Raw genomic sequence first — 23,099 nt, 5'->3', positions numbered from 1 at the left:
TTAACGTTCTTGGTAAGCGAAGAATAAGAAAACAACGATAATTGTAAAATCAATGTATACTAGAATTCTTGTTGTGAAAAACAACAACATCTACGTGTATCTAACCTTTATGTTATCAGGATAATATCATACATAACATTTAAACGCAAATGTTAACAAAAGTAGCACTGGTATCAAATGTTTGAAGTCACCATAAAATCAAAGCAAAATGAACGTTGCAAACATTAACGATCAAGTACTTCCAAAAGAAAAAGAGGAAAAATACTTTCTATACAAATCCATATATTTTGTTTGTGATCTTAAATTTGGAAACTGACAGATCCTGCTGTCCATTGCAACTTGCAACTGTCTCACTTGTTCGTATTCCTGTAGATGAAGGACACTGACTGAAACGGACATAAAGTATTCACAAATGATTGACTTCCACGTTGTCCTCCATTCAGGAAAGGAACTGCTTTGTTTACTGTTATTACATTCAGTGCATGGAAGGAAATACTTCTGTAGTATAAGAACTTGAATCACCAATACTTTTGAAATACTTATGTATCCGTTCAGCAGGCGGACATTTCAGTCGTCGACACGTGTAAAAAAACAAAAGAAAGCTAAATAAGTTGTGATGCTACATCTACTTTATCTTCATGTGCACATGTGTAAAATACACGTGCAATACATAAGACAGAATCATCTCAAACAGTAATATCCGCATAAAACAAAGAGCTATTTGAAGGAAAAGATAAAATCGCAATGAGTCCAGAATATGTTGATATGGACTGATATCAAACATTGTTCATCATCGCTTTTAGGCGCAACTGTACTCTGCCTTGAATCCCCGTGACGTGACGGAGATGTCAGTACGCATGCGCACGTACATGGAGTTGGATGATGACCTGTATGCAGTCGGAGCAGTTAATCTGGTTCCGCAGTGCTTCAACAGCTGCCTGGCAGATGTGCTTGTCCCATCGTAGAGCTATGTGAAAACAAAGGAATAATGTCAAAATGCCAAGTCTACTTCATTAACGAATCATAAAAAAATCGATTAAATCATATCAATATTTTTTTCTGATCATATGTTTAAATAACTTAAGTATGAGGTTTAGAAAAAGAGAGATAAAATATCACGTTTTCGAAAAATGTTTTTTTCCATATTTTATCAGTAATAAAGAAAAAGGAATATTCTTTTTTAAAAACAAAACATATATGAACCATATCAAACTGAACTTACAGCCACATAATCATAGGCGCAGCTAGCGTGATCTTCAACGTCAAAGTCCACAAAGGTGAGTGTAATCCTTTGGCCAGACTCAACTTTGATCAGCCAGCGGCATTCAGTGCTGTGGGGGTAAGCCTGTGGGTAGTTCTTGGACATAATGGCTCCATTAGGGGTGCTGAATGTACCGCCACATCCTGTAGAATATCATACATGTATTAACACATGTGATCAGCTAGACATACTGAATTGAATGATCTTGGTCATTATGAGTATCTGCATTAAGTCTCCAATGTGTTAATGCTGTAGTCAGGATTCCAGGTCAGGATAGGTCTGGTTTGGTCGGGCCGATTTGTGTGTCATTTTACCACTGGTAGACTGGATATTTGCTCATGCTGTCAGTAACTGGCTTTCGGTTATGCACAGATGGCAGGGACACAGCTGGAGTGAGTGAGTGAGTTAAGATTTATAGTCACATCGGCAATATTTCAGCCATATGGTGACTAAATCAAGTTATATATTAATACATAGAGACATTAAAATCTGTCGACAAAGGACAGTAAAAACACTAGACTATCACAGATGTAGATTTAAAACTAGCATATCATGATAAAATTCATAACAATTCAGAACAGTACACAATAAAAATGGGCTATAGATCACCAATAGCCAAAGGTAGGTCACCATACTAGGTACCATGGGGACTTACGATACTTCTGCTACCTACATGGTACTCCAGCTGGATTTACACCATCGCTCCGGCTACTGGTGATTGTCAGCAAGTTTAAGCCAAATCAGTTAAAAACAACAAGAATTCTACGATTAAAAACATGGAAAATGAAAAATACTTTGAATGAAATAGGACTTATGTACCCTCTCAGGGGGACAATTATTTTACGCTACTTCAACCCCCTTTGAAGGTACAGCCACTAACAATCACAGTCATATAATCATTTTACCAAATTAAAAGCACATACTTTATACAATACATATCAAAATTTATCAATCAATTCTATTTCTTTTAAAAAAGCAATAATTAAATGAGAACTTACCTTAAAAAGATCCTTCATAGATGAAACCTTGAAATAATTGTCCCTTGTGATGGAAAAATCAACACAGTCAAGCAGGACATGCTTGACTGTGATGCTCTCATCACAAGGGATACAGAATGGAGGATCCTCACCTTTTAACAAATATTCATGAGTATAACGAGAATGGCCAATACGACATCGTCTTAATACGACTTCTTCAAATCTGGACTGACAGCCCAAGTAGGTATAACCAATATCTGCTTTAATTGCATGTAATTTATTTATACCCACTTGAGTGTCCCACCTCTTCTGCATTAGGTCTTTGATATAGGATCTAATAACAGGTTTATAGTCACTGTATGGTAGTAGAAGTGGTGTCACAGATTTGTTGAGAGCTGCCTTTGCTGCAGCATCAGCCATAGTGTTACCCGTGATTCCAACATGACTGGGCAACCAGCAAAAGACGATGTCGTATTGGCCAGTAGCAAGGTCATTATACAATTCTAAAATATCTAAAATGAATGGATGATGCGAAGAGCTAGATTTGATTGCCTGTAGACACGATAATGAATCTGAAAAGATGATGAACCGTTTACAACTGTACTGTTTTGGGATATATTCTAAAGCAGTTAATATTGCCTTGGCTTCAGCAGTGAAAATGGAGCTATGGTCTGGTAAGCGAGATGAGACGGTTTTGGATCCAATGACAGCAGCACTGGAGACTGTGCTGCCGTCCTTGGATCCATCTGTAAAAATAGAACGGTGGGATTCGTATTTAGCTCTAACTTGTAAATATTCTTGCTGATATACTAATTGATTTGTGTCTTGTTTTTTAAATTGTGTGAGAGTCAAGTCCACCTCCGGTCTGATAAGTTGCCAAGGAGGGGAAGACAGAAGCCTGAAAGGAGAAATATTATCTAAATCAATATGTGCAGCTGTAATGTGGGGTTTAATCCGAATGCCTAGTGGTGGGACCAGCTTAGGCTTACTATGAAAAAGGTCTTCGTAATGGGGTTGAAATATACAGTTATATGCAGGGTTTAACGGGTTAGAACGTAATTTTGCAATATATTGAAGCGATAATTTGATACGCCGCTGCTTTAACGATGGTTCATCAGCTTCTACATATAAGCTTTCTTCAGGAGACGTTCGAAAGGCGCCAAGACATAGTCTTAGTCCCTGATGGTGAATAGAATCTAATTTTTGTAAATTGCTCTTACAGGCTCCACCATAAACGATGGAGCCATAATCTAATTTAGAGCGGATTAGAGACCTATACAAGTGTAGGAGAGTTGATTGATCACCTCCCCACTTCGTATTGGCAACAACTTTCAACAAATCTAGAGCCTTCAGGCATTTAGTTTTAAGATAGTTAATATGCGGTTTAAAAGTTAAATGGTGATCGAAAATGAGACCCAGGAACTTGGCCTCCTTTACAACCTTGATAGGAGTGCCATGTAAAACTAGTTCTGGATCTTTGTGGTGCTTGTATTTTCTACAAAAATGAATACAATTGGTCTTAGCTTTTGAAAACCTAAAACCATTTTCAAGACACCATTTTTCGATTTTGTTGAGACATAGCTGTAACTGTCTCTCGATGGTACGCATATTTTTACCACGACATGAAATATTAAAATCGTCCACAAAAAGTGAACCATCAACTGAATCATTTAAAACTTTTGACAAACTGTTAATTTTGATACTGAATAAAGTGACAGACAAAATACTGCCTTGTGGGACACCCTTATCCTGATTATAATGATCAGACAGGGTTGTACCCACTCGGACTTGAAATTGCCTGTCTGTTAAAAACTGGGATATAAAATGAGGCAGACGGCCTCTTAATCCAAAATCATGAAGATCTTTTAAAATACCATGTTTCCATGTTGTATCGTAAGCTTTTTCTAAATCGAAAAAGATCGATACAGCATGTTGTCTATTTACAATGGAATTTTTAATGAACGATTCTAAACGCACTAAATGATCGATAGTACTTCTGTTCTTCCGGAAACCACATTGTATATTGGTAAGAAGATTATTTGTTTCCAAGTACCACACTAATCGATTATTTACCATGCGTTCCATCGTTTTACAAACACAGCTAGTTAGTGAGATAGGTCGGTAATTTGATGGATCAGAATGATCCCGCCCAGGTTTGGGTATTGGTATAACAATGGCATTATGCCATGAAGGTGGAAACGTCCCAGATGTCCAAATGTCATCAAATATAGTCAACAAAGTTGCAAGGCATGATTCGGGCAAGTGTTTCAGTAGCTGATAATGAATATTATCAGCGCCTGCTGCTGTATCATGAGCTTGCCCTAAGGCAGTATATAGCTCATGTAGTGAAAATACCTCATTGTAATCTTCACCATTATCAGATGTAAAATTTACTTTTTTCTTTTCCTGTTGGAGCTGATATTTTTGAAATTCAGGAACGTAATTTGATGAAGACGAATGTTGAGATAACGTTTTCCCAAGGCTATTGGCAATATCAGACTTATTCGTTAGCAAAGTATCGCCATCCTTTAGATGGTTTACTGTAGAATTTGATCCCTTGCCTTTGATCTTTTTGATCATGTTCCATACCTTGGACATGGGGGTACGAGAGTTAATTTTTGAGACATAATTCTGCCAGGATTGACGTTTATTTTGTTTGAATAGACGCCTCGCCTTAGCATTTGAAATTTTGACAGTGTTTAAATTATGGACAGTGGGATGTTTACGGAAGTATTTCTCCGCCTTCTTACGACATTTCCTAGCTTGTTTGCAAGAGTCATCAAACCATGGTTTACGAACATGTGGGTTGACGGAGGACTTAGGAATTGATTCATGAGCAATTTTATTCAGTTGATCTGAGAACAACTGAATCGGGTCATTAACATTCTGAAAGGACGTAGGTTGTAATTTATCTTTGCATAAAGATTGAAATAAAGGCCAATCAGCCTTCACAAAATTCCATCGAGGTGAAGGTGGATCATCAGCGGGATTAATGGGTTTAAGCACCGTGGGGAAATGGTCACTCCCACATAGGTCATCATGGACAAACCATGAAAATTCATTCAACAAAACTGAATCCGTCAATGACAGATCTAATGATGAATACGTACCAGTTGCAGGGTGTAAGTAGGTGTCCGAGTCATCGTTAAAGATGCAGAGGTCATTATCAGAAACAAAATCCTCAATGACTTTACCCTTTTGATTAATGATAGAGCCTCCCCATAAAGTATTATGCCCATTTAGATCACCCATGATGAGACAGGGCTTTGGGAGCTGGTCGTACAGTTTTTGGAGATCATTACGCTGAAGATTTGAGGATGGAGGAATGTATAAGGAGCAAAGTGTGAAGGCAATATGCAGTGTAAGTCTAACTGCAACTGCTTGCAAATTCGTGTCAAGCGGAACAGGACTGTGAACAACGCCCCGCCGCACCAAAATAGAAGCACCTCCAGTAGCTTTATCTCCCGGAGGAGAAAAAGAATGATAGGAACTATACTGCCTTAATTCAAATTTATCAGTATTTTTCAGGTACGTCTCTTGTAAACAAATTGCTGATGGAATAAAATCAGTTGTTAATAACTGTAGTTCGTTAAAATTGTGCCTAAGCCCTCTGCAATTCCATTGAAGTACATTTGAATGATTCATGGCGGTTCCACAGGAGATCGCTCACGTGAACGTGAAGAGGAGTCACAACTGTTGGTGTGATGTGAGGATGGAGTAACATCCATCTCTAACGGTTCAAAGAAGTTGTGAACATCTACAGATGTTTCAGTAGGAGTCGGGATCTTTGTTGTAATTTTCCTGTTTTGTTTTTTCTTTTGTTTTCTTGACGTGTCAGCTGATGTTTGTACAGTAGCTGACATTTCTGGAGCTGCTAAATATTGAGTCAAAGTTTCACTCATAATCTTAGATGGTGGAGAATTGTCACATGCTGTAGTAGCTAATTGAGGTGTCTGGCTTTCAGATGTTGTCGTAATAGGCATTGGATGGTCTGAATTTGTCCATGTCAAATCTGTTTGACATTCTATTGATCTAGTTGTGGAAGGGCGAGAGACAGCTGCAGCATAGGTTTGTGTTGATGGAGGAGACCGGCTGGCAACAAGTTTTTTAGCATCTAGATAAGACAAATTATTTTGACATTTGACAGTCAAAATATCCTTTTCCAGTTTCCACAGTGGACAGAATTTGGAAGAAGCAACATGTCGGCCATTACAATTAACACATTTGAGTTCAGCTGTACAATCAGAACCGTCATGATTGCTACCACAGCGGAAACAAACAGACGATCGATTGCATGTCTTGGACCCATGTCCAAACTTCTGACACTTATAACATCGGAGTGGATTGGGGACATACACCTCCACTCCGATGTTGAAATAGCCTGCCTTTATTGATTGGGGTATGGTTGAAAGGGAGAAGGTGAACAAATATGTGTTCGTAGGAACGAAGGTCTCACCGTCTTTTCTTGAGAAACGTTTCACTGACGTGACATGTTGTTCCTGTAATTCATCAAGTATCTCGTCCTCTGACATCTCAGCCAGACAACGGGCTCTGTCGCGGATGATACCTCGACTTGAATTTAGCGTTCTGTGCTCAGAGACAACTACTGCAGTGTTTGCAAACATTGTACACTTCAAAAGATTGATAGCTTGCTGTCTCCGTGCACACTCCACCAAAAGAGAGCCGCCCCGGAGCCGTGAAACATTTTTTACCTCTCCGCAAATACCTTCAATGGCTTTGCAAATTGCAAATGGATTCATTTTTAAAGGATGATCAGTTCCAGATTCAACTACAAGAAATCGTGACCAATTAGAATTTTGTTGAACAGAAGCAGCGTCAGATGAGAAAGTCTCAGCTTCTAAACGTCTTTTCTTTTCGTTGCGGTTTGAACCAGAGAGATTGTTTGCCATGGTGAAAGTAAATTATTCAGCACCTCTGCTCCCCACCCACCATGGAGTGCTACAAAGAGCGATGTTATATTGCACCGGATCTCCAACATGCAAACATCAGGGATACAGAGGTGGTATACTCCAGTAAGAACAACATGAATAGCTGTATTTGTCTATCAAATAAAATGCCAGGCTGGTTCGGCCCATGACAGGAAATTGAAGACATACAGAACTCAGAGGTCGAAAGTACCAGATTGGCCCATGAGCCACCGCCTTCTGGCGTAAGACTCTAGGCAATTTATTCAATCCAAAATTGATAATATACACAAGATATGCACGGCCAAGGCCGAAATATACATTAGAATACAACACATGTGTGCATATACATTATTACGCACAGGGCCTGGCATGACCAGCCGATTGATAAGACCGGGCCCATCTTACCACCCGTCTAGGCGAAGTAAGGGTCGAAGTAGTGTGTTGGGCAAAGGAACACAGTTCCAGGAACCAGTGCCCTCAACTACCAGACTCCCGTCCTCCGCCGACACAGGGACGCAACCCACGGCAAACGGGCTGCCCACTTTGGTCGCCTCTTACGACCAGCAATGGGGTGCTGTGGAAATATTCTACCCCGGTTCCACACGGGGGAAGAGCTATTAGCGCTACCCAGCACTCACCACGAGGAGGTTGCTCTTCACGAGTGCCGACACAGCTGGAATTGTGCTGGCTCAATGTAGTATATGTTTTAAAGAATGACGTATTGCATATAGGAGAAGGTTACTGAAAACATTAGCTACCTCCATTTAGAGCCTGGTAAAAGGCAGAAAACCCTTTGCCAGATACGCTGGTCGCTCTTGAATCTCACAAGCATGGTGTTCCCCGTTGATGTTACAATCTGATGTGTGGTCTGTTTGTGACAGAGTCTCGTAAGACGTGGAGAGGACAGATCAGGCCCTCCAAAGACCTGCAACAATGGATGAATGAGTGATATATACAATCACACGCAAAAGAAACGCATGTCGAGTATGCAGTATACATGTTATTTATTTTCAACAGTAAAGACAAGAAATAGGGCAAGATTGACTAAAATTTGACTGAAGACAGTATGATGGATTAAAAGGCAGGTGACATAATTGTTTTTTTCAAATGTTAAGGGCTTACACAGTTTCGGGTCAATGCCCAAAATGTCAGTCAATACCTGGTGTGACCACCATTAGCATTGCTCACTGCCACATATCTCCTGTACATTGAGTGGATCAGACGATTTGTGAAGGCCCTAGTGATCCTCCTGCTCACATCCAGAGCAGCTGTGCGTAGTTCATAGGCAGTTGTAGAGACTGGACGCACATTGTGCAGACGCCTTTGAACCTCATCCCACAAGTGTTCGATGGGGTTCAGATCAGGGCTGAGAGCTGGCCACGGTAGAACACGGATATTGTGTTGTTGCAGAAAGGCCATGGTAGCTCTAGAAACGTGGGGACGAGCGTTGTCCTGCTGGAAAATGTGTTGTTGATGTCGTGCAAAAAATAGAACAAAGTGGGGTCTGATCACTGGTCTATATACCGCTGAGCAGTAACGCCGTGTCCCCGCCCTTGACCAACATTCAGAAAACACATGGATCCAAGCACTTTCACTTGCAGTTAGGAACGGATGTCGCTGGTGTTGACGGGTAATCTGACGATCTGGTTGAGGTGTGGTGACCCTTGGACGACCGCTCCAAGGAAGGTCATCTGTGGTCTATGTAGCATTGTATCGATGCAGGAGACGGTAAATTGTAGTTATGTTAACGTTGAAATGACGGGCAACATTTTGGACAGACTCTCCAGCTTCCAAACGTCCGATAGCCTGGTTTCTCTGAATTTGAGTTAGGCGTGGCATTCTTGAGCAAGGAGTGGTAGGTCCAAGAATCGGCCACAGTTTTATACCCACTACATTTCGTGACAGTTCGTGCATTTTCGATTTCGAAATGGGTGCATGATACCCACATATTCTTTGAAATGGTGCGTTTTGGCGATTCGTTTTTTATGTTGCGTTTTTACACGGGGCTTCCAAAATGCAACCAAAAATATTGATAACACCATCAGAATGGTAAAACTCGTATCAATTTATGGTTCCGTGTTTGTTACCTATTTGCTTAAAACCGCTTGCGTTTCTTTATACATACATATAAAAATACCAACAAATTATACATGTACCTCAACGACATCGTATGAACAGCTGGAATGTGTTTCGAGGTCAAAACTGGTGATCGTCAGCTTGATATAACTGCCACTTGGAACTGTAATCTTCCACTGACAATCTTTATTCACGGTGTAATTGCCGGGGTAATTTGGGCTGGTCAATGTTCCGTAAGTTCCTGTGAGACTGTTGCCACACACTGAAATAACAAAACTCATAAATAAAGAAAAGAATTACATCTCAACTAGTTAAAGGATGTTTCAAGAAATTTATTCATAACAAATAGAACAAATTCTCATCAGAAAGCAACAAAATTAATGTTCTTCGTCAGTCTTGCAATGAAATGAAATGTTCGTGTCAGACTGCTACGACAATTAAAACTAATAAATTAAGAAAAATAATTAGTTATAGGATTTTTCGAAAACATCGTTGAAATTGATTTGTACAGACTCTCTTCAAATACCAACGGATGCGTACCCATAACATATTCTTGAACAGACCGATTGTCCATATTTAGAAGTTAAACTTGTGAAACACCTTTAAGTTTTTATACATATTCATCATCACAGTCTATACGCACCTGTCGTGAATTCCCCTCGGAATCCACGGGCGCTCACAGAGTGATCTGTTCTCATGCGTACATACATTTGATTGGATGATGACGTATATATTCTTTGAGATGGCAGCGTTGAGCCACAGTACTTCAACATCTGCCTAGATGCAGCAGAATAGCCATCGTATAGCTTAAACAAACAAAAGATAAAAGAAATGACCATATATGCACATGTTTGTACTTTCTTGTAAAATGGCATCTTTTTGGACCCACGTCTTTCAGTTACTGTATTTGAAGTGAACAATTTCATTTTAAAGGCAAACTTATTTTTCATTGATAGTCGGTCCTTTGCACGTTTGTAAATATGTTTTCCTTATCTGTATTACTTGTACCTCAGTAAGAATTCTAACGGTTCATGTATTTATATGTAATTAATATTTGTAACAATCGACTCTGCATTTAGCAGAGATTTCTTTGTGTCTATGGAAATGGTTTTTATCGCCTATATTACAGAAAAACCTACTGCAACATAGTCGAACAGGCAGGTGCTGTGACTTTCTACGTCGAAATCGGTTATATTCAGCCACACCCTGCTTCCCCTCGCTACTGTGATCTGCCACTGACAGTCGGTGTTGTGGGGGTAGTTCTGGGGGTAGTTCTTGGACACTATGACGCCCTGGGGAATACTGAAGCTGCCCCCACAGCCTTAAACGTGCAAACGAATACAAAAACGATGAAAAACGTCATACGTTTCATTTGCTTTTGCATCTTTTTTGAAAGGATTAACTGAAATGAGGAAGAATTACTGATGGATGATTTCACATACGCATGGAACTATTATTTGAATCTTTACTGTTGACATATCTAAGGGACATATAAAATATGATCTAACATAATAAGAAATATTAGGAAATATATATGATGGCTATGAATCAAATATATTCTCACTTCCCCTGTGCGTAATTATGTGCAACTAATAAACATCAAAAGATGGCAGCTTTGACAGCATGTCAATTACCTCCACTAAATGCCTTGTACACGGCTGAAAAGCCCTTCATGGTCACGCTGCCGTCACTCCTTAATCTGAGGGACAAGGTATTGCCAGTGGTTGTGAGGACTTGTGTTGTTGTCTGACTGTGGCAAAGCTTGGCTAACTGTGGGGCCGACGCGTCTGGACCTCCATACACCTTCATGGGACATACAAGATGTATACATATCACACAGTACTTGTTAGTGTGTAGCTTTATGTGGTAGTCATTTTCCCGAGGCAAGGGAGTTAGCTGACTATAAAAGTCCAGTATCCGCCCTTGCCGAACTAAGCTGGAATTCCGGAGTTATATATTGGCTGAACTAACTGGTGCGAGGATAGTCCAACCAAAACCGCACAACGAAAGAGACATCAAATTCATAAGCAACATGGATTTCAACATGCAGATTTCGGTTGATTGCAGGATTTGCAAAAAATGTGTACCGTCAAGTGGGTGTCGAAAGATATTTTCAAATATTGTGTTTAGGATGTTAATCAATGCGTTCTAGTGATTTGATGCACTTCGCAAGGTGAGACCCGTTTTATAACATCGTAGATTAGGATTATTGATACGATCGTCTTCAATAGTCGCCGCCACTTCGTCAGAAGCAAATGCAAATGATGACAGATGGAATCTAATTGATGGATAGAAGGGACATAGATGGGACGTAACTCGTAACAGTCACTGGTGGAGCTACGATTGAATGACAATAGTCAAGCCTAGTTTGGTAAGTGTAGAATCTGAACTTTTATTGTCGGTTAACGCCCTTGCCTCGGAAGATGGCAGTCAGCAGTTTCAGCGGGGGACACAAGAAATGGGCTTCACACATTGGACCCATGTCGGGAATGGAACCATAAACTTGCATAGGCTAGTCGATTGTACACCTGAAAAAGCATGGGAACGTTTGGTACAAGTCAAAATAGGGAATTGACATCATTTTTGTCACTGATGTTGCAAATTTGTAAATGTCCCCCAAATGTCTACCATAAAACCTTTTGAAAGCTTTTCTGGGACCTTGAATGATGTATAGATATTCTACAGGTTCTTCAGAGCGTGTCCGTGGTCTAGTGGTAGAGCGTCCTCCCGGAGAGCGGAAGGTCCAGGGTTCGATCCCCGACTGCGAAATACCAAAAACATTAAAAGATGGTACTTGTTGTTACCATGTCTGGCGCTCGGCATTAACAATGATTAAGGTGCTAAAACAAGGACTGGTCGGCTCGGAGTCAGTATACAGTGTCTGAGTGGGGTATTCATGTTCAACTGCGGCATGGTATCTCAGTGAGCTAGCACTATAAATCGGCATCATGCCGGACTAGTACAACCAGTCACACACGTTGCTATATAAGTGCAATAATCTTGGACGCGACGTTAAACGCCATTTCACCTCACCTCACCAACAGGTTCTTCTGTTCCTTTGGTCAATTCATTGGCATATGCTTCGACAGCAGCCATAATGATTTGGTAGGAGGCTGCTCGCGATATTTTGGTCCATATTTGAATAACCGACAAAGGCAACAAACACCTTTGTCGTCAAGGTTTGATTGACAAGAGTTACATATGGGCTTTGAAATATGCATATGCAAAGTCAAATGAATTACTACGTTTGAAGGGGTTTTGACCAGTTGATGTTAAAGGGTGTGTGATTCCTTATTATTTTTTTTATCCTTTTAACATTTGTTCTCGATATTCAAATATCAATTAATGAAAGGAAAACCCTCATCACATTTTTATGAAGTAAAATTAATTTACAATGTTTCAGTAAAAAGAAATATGTAATTATTTTGATCCGATTTCGTAAACAGGGATCGAAATGAGAAACAGTAGAGAGGGAAACGAGATTACTATCGAATCGTACGAATCATTTTACAGTCAAACTAGTTAATCACTACAGAAATTGCCTGCCCTTTATCTGAGACTTAGCTTGTATCCTTATACACTGTACACTGACATCGTATACGTGCACAATAAATCTATGTGGACGTTTTGAAATTTCTTTTGATATGATGTTTTTGTTTGACAACAATGGAAAGCAAAATTGGCTTTCATCTGATTAAATACTGAAACAGGAAGGTATTTAACACTGTCGAACGAATGTTGACTTTAAATGAGTAATTTTACACTTTATAGAAAACGAGAAAACTTGGCCAATTTGTTCAAAGGTCTATTTATGTACCATTCTCAAAAAGGTTTAATGAATTAATCGTGTGTAAATGTCAATATATTAATGTGCTTAACAAATCTGTACTATAGGCCTACGGCCTTTAAGTTTGTCTGCAATAAAGATTTAAACTTGAACTTTCCTTCAGCAATTTGAATATGCCCAGTTTTAAATAAAATCATATTACTCAAGCCAGTTGACAAACATACTAATAAAAGTTATTTCAATCATTCCAATCCGATTATCTCTTTTTGACAGATAAAAAAATTACCGTCCTCACCGACACATAATCAAATGCACAGGTAGATGACTTCTCCACATCAAAGTCCAAGAAGGTGTTCCTAACTCTTTGTGAAGACGGAACAGTAATCAGCCATCGACAGTCCTGGTTGTTTGAATAGTTGTTTGGGTAATTCAGCGTGGATATGTAACCGCTTGTTCCCGAAAAACTACCACCACAAGTTGAACGTCCACGTCGACCCAGGAGAGACGCAACTTAATGTATGGGTTTATGGGGGATGGAAAGATACAATACATTTTACTAAAAGAGGGAATATAATTTAGTATTGTCGAACACTATCACATTCTTTACAGATGATTTCATCTAAGCAGGATCTAGGGTTGGTGTAAAGCCCTTGCTTCATGTTTGCCAACTGAATAACTGCACAGTGAGGCATTAAGGGAACACTGTCAGAAATTTCTAGTGCATGAGGGTGATCTTATGATGGAACTTAATAGTGAGCAACAGAGGAGCCTTAAGTGGACTGGGGTTCTTAAATGTACTTAATGTACCTACATGTCCAAGTTCCACAACTTCTACAAGGTAATAGAGTACAGCGAGACAACACAAGGGATGTCGATCACACACTGCCAACACCGGACTTCAGATCGGCTTCTCTAAATGCCAAATTGGATGTGAAAACTTCTATTTCTTCTGCATGACTGCACAAATACCTCTCCAGTCAACATCAGGCATGCTGAAAGCTGAAAACAATGTTGAGATAATATCAAATGTCGAACCATTTTGGATATAACAGCCAGGAGACAGTTCTTGAGGGGAAAAATATTTTTTTGAAAGTAATATTAGTGAAAATATAGTCTGTTTTAAGAAATCAAACAGCAAAATAGCATAATTCATTCACGCAAAAGCACATATCAGAAAGAGTGAGTGAGTTGGGTTTAACGCCGCTTTTAACAGTATTCCAGATTTATCACGGCGTGTCAGCTTAATGTGGGAGGAAAGCCCGAAGTGATGCAGGTCTCAGAAGTTTACCACTTTGGTGAAACCCACGAGCACGGGTATGGTGCTGACAAACCTAGAAACATAATCGGGGCGAACCGGGATTCGAACCCAGAATCTTAGGTTTCTGGCGTGCCCATGGGACGCAACTCTGCACAGCGAATCACGGCGCTTTAGACGACTGGGCCACCCGTGCCCCCTATAACAGAAAGAACTGATGGTATGCTACATTGTTTACATTAAATAAGGGGGTTTGTGACATAAACTGAATAAGTACATCTCAGATGTCTGATGACATAATATATTCACATAAATATGTTGTAAATCATAATAGGATGTGCACATAATCTTGAAGTTTCCACAGTTTGAGTATGTCAAGCCCAAGAATTAGCAAACAATAAACAAAGTGTTCAAAGATTATTGTTGAGTGGAAAAGTAAGGGACAGTCAGACACAACTGACCACTTACGTTTGTTTCTGGTGTTTCACATAGGTGTCAAGTCTCATGGATCAGCTGAAACAGCACACGTGACAGCTATTTTCAAGATGTCCACAGTTTTTGAAATAATTCCATTGAGTTATATAACAATGAGCAATCAATCAACGTATTATCGGCTAATCCTTTGAACAAAGTATGTTGTTTTTACATAGGCACTTCATGCCAAGATATGGGTGTGTTCCTTCTGATTTAGTAAACCTACACTTAAACACTTAAACTTTGCAAAATGACAGTGAATAATCAATCAACATATTTTCGGTTAATCCTTTGATCACTCACTTCGCTGTATCCGGCGTGCATATAACATAACATACATTTCACCACACTTCAAACCTGGATTTAGATTGAATGATTACCCCAGACACAGGAAAGGCCAAATGGGAACCTGTCAGGAAATCTGAGTGGTGCTACCACTAATTATACCTGCAATCAATTCATTAACTGAGCATCAAATGAATGACGACAAATACACAGGTAAAGGGTTATACTGTGTCTGAGTGGGTATCTATGTTAAACAGAGGCATTGTATCTCAGTGGGCTAAAACAAGGACTGGTCGGCTCGGAGTCAGTATACTGTGTCTGATTGGGGTATCCATGTTAAACTGCGGCGTGGTATCTCAGTGGGCTAAAACAAGGACTGGTCGGCTCGGAGTCAGTATACTGTGTCTGATTGGGGTATCCATGTTAAACTGCGGCGTGGTATCTCAGTGGGCTAAAACAAGGACTGGTCGGCTCGGAGTCAGTATACTGTGTCTGATTGGGGTATCCATGTTAAACTGCGGCGTGGTATCTCAGTGGGCTAAAACAAGGACTGGTCGGCTCGGAGTCAGTATACTGTGTCTGATTGGGGTATCCATGTTAAACTGCGGCGTGGTATCTCAGTGGGCTAAAACAAAGACTGGTCGGCTCGGAGTCAGTATACTGTGTCTGATTGGGGTATCCATGTTAAACTGCGGCATTGTATCTCAGTGGGCTAAAACAAGGACTGGTCGGCTCGGAGTCAGTATACTGTGTCTGATTGGGGTATCCATGTTAAACTGCGGCGTGGTATCTCAGTGGGCTAAAACAAGGACTGGTCGGCTCGGAGTCAGTATACTGTGTCTGATTGGGGTATCCATGTTAAACTGCGGCGTGGTATCTCAGTGGGCTAAAACAAGGACTGGTCGGCTCGGAGTCAGTATACTGTGTCTGATTGGGGTATCCATGTTAAACTGCGGCGTGGTATCTCAGTGGGCTAAAACAAGGACTGGTCGGCTCGGAGTCAGTATACTGTGTCTGATTGGGGTATCCATGTTAAACTGCGGCGTGGTATCTCAGTGGGCTAAAACAAAGACTGGTCGGCTCGGAGTCAGTATACTGTGTCTTAGTCGAGGATACATGTGGGAGAGGTGGATCCGGGGATAAAGGAGTGGTGGTAGGCTGGCAGGGTGTGCTGGAAGGGTGGGGTGGGGTGGATCCGGGGATATAGGAGTGGTGGTAGGCTGGCGTGGGGTGTCGGAGGTGAAGGTAGGTTGGGAAGAAGATGGGGATTAGCATGGGGGAGGTGATCTGGTTTGCATGGTGCATATTCAATAACGTACATGACGCATAAATATACCTGGAGTATTGCTGATTGTTATTGAATTCACTTTCAATAAATACACTGATTATCAAAGTATACACATTATTCGACACAATTTGAATATGACAGCAAATACAATACATATTCTCAACTATACTGATTTGACTAAGAAGTACGAAATGCACGTGGTGATGGGAAATATTTATGAAAATAATTCCCGTGACAAGTCTTATTAAACATTGTATATGTTTTTACGAAAATCCAACAAATACAACTTTGTCTTGTTTGTTGCCTGGCCATCTTGGTGTGAATTCGTACCCGCGTCATATCCGGGTCAGGGCACAGCTGGTCGCAACCATGATGAAGCCCTTTCTGTCGGTGTCTATATTTGGTAACTACTGATAGTCTTCTCAGCTTTAAAACGCCAGGCACGTGTTTTGAATATGATCTCGGAGATGACTCGTTCAACCCTGTCATGTAACCTGTGTGTCTCGTGTGCGTGTCTGATGGTTCAAACTGGCCCGTTGCTTGGCGTGGCTTTAGATGTTTATAGGAATATCGCAACGACAGAGAACATGTATACTACTTACATGTGACACTATTTTCGCAGAGGAACATTTCAGAACCAGAACGAGAAATAAATCCATATTTTCCTTCCATTTTATTATGCCCCTATTATATTTGGAGTTATACCAAGGTTCCGTCCGTCCGTCTGTCCGTTCGTCCGAAAACTTTGTCCGCGCGATTTCTCTTAAACTATTCAGTGGATGCATCTCAAACTTAGTACATATAATCTGTCTCATATGGAGGGGTGCAGTCAAAAGAAAAAAAATGTTTTTATTAATTTTCCATTTTTTTTATGAATTTTTCAAACCCTAACGTACGCGTCCGTCCGAAAATTTTGTCCGCGCAATTTCTTTTAAACCATTCAGTGGATTCATCTCAAACTTAGTACATATAATCTGTCTCATATGGAGGGGTGCAGTCAAAAGAAAAACAAAATGTTTTTATTAATTTTCCATTTTTTAAAATGAATTTTTCAAACCCTAACCCTATCCTAGCTATTTAATCTGAAACTACTGACACACTAGGCGGGTCGGGGGTATTAGTGAGCCAAGCTCACTTTTGCTCTTGTTGTTTTATGAGATAAAGTGATGTCAAATATATTTGCTCGCGCGTACACGCGCGTACGTGCGTGCAGAGAAGATGAACGTTGGTTTATAACATACTTCCACTTTAGCTGAACTCAGTTAGCGAATGGATTATACTAAAGGGTCACCAAATACAAACTGATGCTCAAGCACAGACAATAAATAGATAATAACACCGGAATATCTTTTGGTGTGAACTATATCAACCCAAGTCGATTAAAGTTTTAAACTCCGATGCTTTCCGCAGAGGTTATAACCTTCATCCCCGACTCATTGCGAATCAACCATTCGCGTCGTCATGGTAACCGATGATCTCACAATGGTCTCCAACGCATTCTGATGCAATTTCATTGTACCGATACCTGCTAGAATTTCACCCAAACTATAACCGCTGTGGAAAACAATTTTGCATGATACTAATAATTGATGCTCAAACACAACAATTGTCACGTATGCATTGTTGTCTGCGTTCATTCTAATAACTGCAATCTGTATGGCTAAATAAGTCAAATTATTCTGTATTTTTCATTCCCCAATGAATATAAAAAGAACCACCGATACGGACACCTTTGACCTCAGAAGAATCCCAAAGGATGTCGAGTGATTCCAAGACAGCCTCTCACCAGGGCCTACTTGCGAAATTATTATCGATGTCATTTTTGTAAATCCATAAGATCGTGATTATATTAGGTTTCGGCTTAAGTCCCCATCCACTTTCACAAAGCCATTGTAGGCTAAGATGAATGTACACGTCAATCGAAATTACAATTGTTAGGACCAGTCATAAGTACGAGCTGAGATTTCTGTATTTACTGATACGTTACAGGACGAACAGGACAGGTTAAGGATAAACATGGAAAGCGTGGGAAGCTACAGAAACGACCGTAACTGCTCTTAGTTCATCCTGTAGTTGGGAGTTATTTCCCTTTGTATGCCTTTGTTGACAGGCTCAGTGAACTTTGTTTGGTGTTAATTTGCGTTGCATGGCTACTGACTTTGGAGGCTTTCCAGCTTATGTTCATGAATTAAGCAGTTACCTGATTCATATCCAGCCAGAAATTTCATTCCTACTCCAGGAATGTGTATCGATCCCATCATAAAAGTATGTAATTGATTTATATGAGTGTTTGCCATTACATTACTGATGAGAACACCTATGACGATCAGAATTAGAATTTGTCTTCAGCAACCCAACGTTGCCGTAAAAGGCGACTATGCTTGTCGTGGGAGGCGATTAACAGGATCGGGTGGTCAGGCTCTCTGACTGCGTTGATGCATGTCATCGTGTCCCAATTGCGTTGATCGATGCGCACAATGTCAATCACTGGATTGTCTGGTCCAGACTCTTTTATATACCGACTGGCGTCATATAGCTGGAATATTGCCGAGTGCGGCGTTAAACAACAAACGAATAAAACTTAGGTGAACATTAAATTTCAAGGATGACTGTATTTGTTCATATACATATACACAGCCAATCCTTGTAATCCTTGCCAATCCTTGTAATAATTTCATTAGGAAAAACATGTCAGCAGTTTTGTCATGACGAACAATCAGTCACTCATGCAGCCAAATTATATTTTTAATACCGTGACTTACTGTAACACAGGCACAGTAATGGGACCAAGCCAGCTTGCAAGCACAATGTCGTTCAAAGGTTACCGCGCAAAGGACGGACGCTACATGTATGAATGGGATTATCAACTCGTCGAGGAGCATTGCAGTTTATGTCTCTGATCATCTACTCTGGGTCGAAAAACAAAATAATTCACAGGTAAAAACCGCATACTTTCCTAATGTTCAATCTGAGTATGATTATTTATATTTTTGAGTATATATACAATGTGTTCATTTGTCCAGTACAGTCTATGATACATCACCATAATATCTCCATGTTGCACCTATCACGTGTAGAGTTTTATTGCGATGACCTATAAGCTACCAAACCCGTATTGTGAACTCTTCAATGTTAATTACAGTGAAGGTTTGGCAGTATGTTGTTTATATGTACCGATTCATATCTTAATTCCCCTTTATAAGGACTTTTTTCTCTTTTCATGTACAAAAAATTCGGAACGTATCATAAATCAAAATTCTAAATGACAGAAAGGGGGACATGGAAATCAGACTGCTGTGATGTGACTGCAATACTGTCTATAACCACCAATTACTTAGAGGTCACTGGGCAATATTAAACACAGTTTGGAGGGGACGATGAAAGATCTGTTGCTTAATGCATAGGAATCAGAATGTCCGCACGGATTTGCAAAATAAATCCGAGAAATGTTGCCAGCGATGACATGGTGGCGAATGGGTCCAGGGTTGTTATCATGTTTGGGAGACTATGCCCTTGATAACTCAGGATGCCAGCTTATACAGCGTCATTATTTTCATGTTTGACACATAATAAGTAATTCCGTGATTCAAGTGGGTTATTCAATATATTAATTATAGTATATTTCCAAGACGTGACGTTCAACGTCCGTGATGACGTGAGTCACTGCTTTAGAATTTAGCTAAATTCACGTCACGATTTGAAAGGTCATTTCTTTGGAGTCATAACCTTCAAAGAGAAGATACTGTGAGTATGTGAGATTCGGTTTGTCGTGGAATGGCAAGTGACTGATAATTGGCCTTGACATGGTGATGATTATGATACATAAAAAATAACTAATATTATATAATATCAATAATATAATTTATATACAATGTACAGTATTTCAATACAGGAAACACTTGAATTTTACGCGATCAATTTCCGAAATAAAGTAGAGTGAGTGAGTGAGTATGGTTTTACGCCGCTTTTAGCAATATTCCAGTAATATCACCAGATATCACCAGACACCAGAATGGGCTTCACACATTGTACCCATGTCGGGAATCGAACCCGGGTCTTCGGCGTGACGAGCGAACGCTTTAACCACTAGGCTACCCGACCGCCCCGAAATATAGTAGAGCAACTGGTGCATCGTGTGATCACTGTAAGTGAGTGAGTGAGTGAGTATGGTTTTACGCCGTTTTAGCACTATTCCAGCAATATCACGGCGGGGGACACTAGAAATAGACTTCACACATTGTACCAATGGAATCGAACCTGGGTCTTCGGTGTGACGAGCGAACGCTTTAACCACGAGAGTACTTGATCAGGGTGTGATGCACTTGGTCTTGCAATCGAGGACGAATGCGTTTATCATCATGGACAATGGTGACCATAAAACAATATGCATGCAAGTTTGAATGACGATTGATAAGGTTGATGAACGAATAAGACGTTTAGAAAATTGGCCAGTTGCAACAACGGTCATCATTAGACGGTTGCCATTCGTCTCTAATTTGAAAATAGAAAATAATATGACAGACAGACAGACAGACAGACAGATTTATTTGTATAAGGCCATTTGACCCATTGTACAAAATACATTTACATTTTATTAAATAGAAAATAATATTAAATATAATATTATTTCCAATTTATGTGCCAATTTTCACACGAATGTCAGGTCACAGAGAAACCTTCATCTTATAATATATTGTCATCAATACGTGACGTCATGCACATGACGTAATATTACATTGTTCTCATCAATGAAGCAATCAGACATATCACAGCTGACCAATCAGCACTGATACTAACGGAAAGTTCAATCCCCAACAGCAGGCATAAGACTCCAAAGACCAGTGATAATTTAGAATACTTTGAAATCAACCTGATCCAATATGTTTCAGTACCTACACTCGATATGACAGGGAACGATGCAGCTGTGGAGAATAATGGTTTCTTTCAGAACGGTCACCTTAAACACCAACCGCCATCCGAAATCAGAGGGGCATCTGAAAATAAAGGTACACGGAGTGAGTGAGTGAGTTAAGTTTTAAGTCACATCGGCAATATTTCAGCCATATCGTGACTAGCAATGGTGAAGTATAATACATAGATTGAAGCTTATGTACAAACCTGTCAACGAGGGACAGTAAAATAACTAGATATATCACAGAAATAAATGTAAAACTAGTATTTAATCATAAAATCAATAGCACTATACAAAACATGACAGTATAAAAACGGGCTATAGATCGCCAGCAACTGAAGGTAGACCACCATGCTAGGGTCCATGGGGACTTACAGTACTTTTGCTACCTACATGGACCCCAGCCGGAAAGGTACACGGAAGCACATTACGTGTATGTGTGAGCAACTGTTTAATTTAATATCATTACTAGACCATTGAAAACAGGAATTGATACAGTAACGCCAAAAGCTCATAACTCGTTCCACCTTTACCCTGGGGCAGGGGGCTGGGGGGTTAGGGGTGGGGGTGTAGAGACCAGAAAAGGGCGACGTGCGCAACGTGTGCTCCCCGTGTGAAGACCGGAGCAGAAAAGGTCCCAGTACCCAACGGGTGCTTCCTGTGTGAAGACCGGAGCAGAAAAGGTCCCAGTACCCAACGGGTGCTTCCTGTGTGAAGACAGGAGCAGAAAAGGTCCCAGTACCCAACGGGTGTTTCCTGTGTGAAGACAGGAGCAGAAAAGGTCCCAGTACCCAACGGGTGTTTCCTGTGTGAAGACCGGAGCAGAAAAGGTCCCAGTACCCAACGGGTGTTTCCTGTGTGAAGACAGGAGCAGAAAAGGTCCCAGTACCCAACGGGTGCTTCCTGTGTGAAGACTGAAACAGAAAAGGTCCCAGTACCCAACGGGTGTTTCCTGTGTGAAGACTGAAACAGAAAAGGTCCCAGTACCCTACGTGTGTTCCCTGTGTGAAGACTTTAGCAGAAAGGGTCCCAATACCCAACGTGTGTTTCCTCTGTGAAGACCGGAACAGAAAAGATCACAGCACCAACCGTGTGTCTTCTTGTGTGAAGACTTGAGCAGAAAAAATCCAAATACCCAACGTGTGTTTCCTGTGTGAAGACTAGAGCAGCATAGGTACCAACACCCAACGTGTGTTTCCTGTGTGAAGACAGTAACAGAAAAGGTCCCAGTACCCAACGTGTGTTTCCTGTGTGAAGACAGTAACAGAAAAGGTCCCAGTACCCAACATGTGTTTCCTGTGTGAAGACTGGAGCAGAATAGGTCCGCAGTACCCAACGTGTGTTGTCTTGTGCGAAGATCAGGGAAGAATAGATCTGCAGTACCAAAATGCATGTCCGGTTGAGCCAAGGATCATGTACAAAATGCTGTCTTTGACGTACAAGTGTGTCAACAACCAGAATCCAGCTTATCTCTCCACGTGCACTCTGTTCCAGTTTCATAATCCACCAAGAACTCTTCGATCAGCAAATCAACACCCGCTATCTGTTCCTCAGGATCGACTTTCCAGCTATGGACTAAAGACTTTTAGTGGGTCTGCCCCAAAGTTATGGAATGATCTTCCACTTTAGATTAGACTTTGCTCAACATTTCAGACATTCAAAGCAAAACTAAAGACGCATTTGTTCAAAAAAGCTTTCCAGAGTGACATTTGAATGAAGCGCTTTGAGCATGAACTCTACATGGAGGCTAGCGCATTATAAGTGCACATTATTATTATTATTATTATAACGGGTTCTTCGGGATAGTCAAGTTCCCACTAACGAATTCATGCCCTAACGGACAAAGTAGATCCCCA

At 40.5% G+C, this 23,099-nt stretch overlaps 1 pseudogene; it reads right to left on the bottom strand.

Moving 5' to 3' along the window:
- Nucleotides 1-799: 799 nt before the first annotated feature.
- LOC139471445 (tolloid-like protein 2) lies at nt 800-14,020 on the bottom strand (annotated as a pseudogene).
- Between the last annotated feature and the right edge of the window lie 9,079 nt (nt 14,021-23,099).

Source organism: Haliotis cracherodii, unplaced genomic scaffold (assembly GCF_022045235.1).
Source record: "Haliotis cracherodii isolate W230 unplaced genomic scaffold, xgHalCrac1.p SCAF_22, whole genome shotgun sequence".
NCBI classification, from domain to species: Eukaryota; Metazoa; Mollusca; class Gastropoda; order Lepetellida; family Haliotidae; genus Haliotis; species Haliotis cracherodii.
Note: the sequence above shows the minus strand (reverse complement) of the source record. Positions and strands in the feature narration are given on the sequence as shown.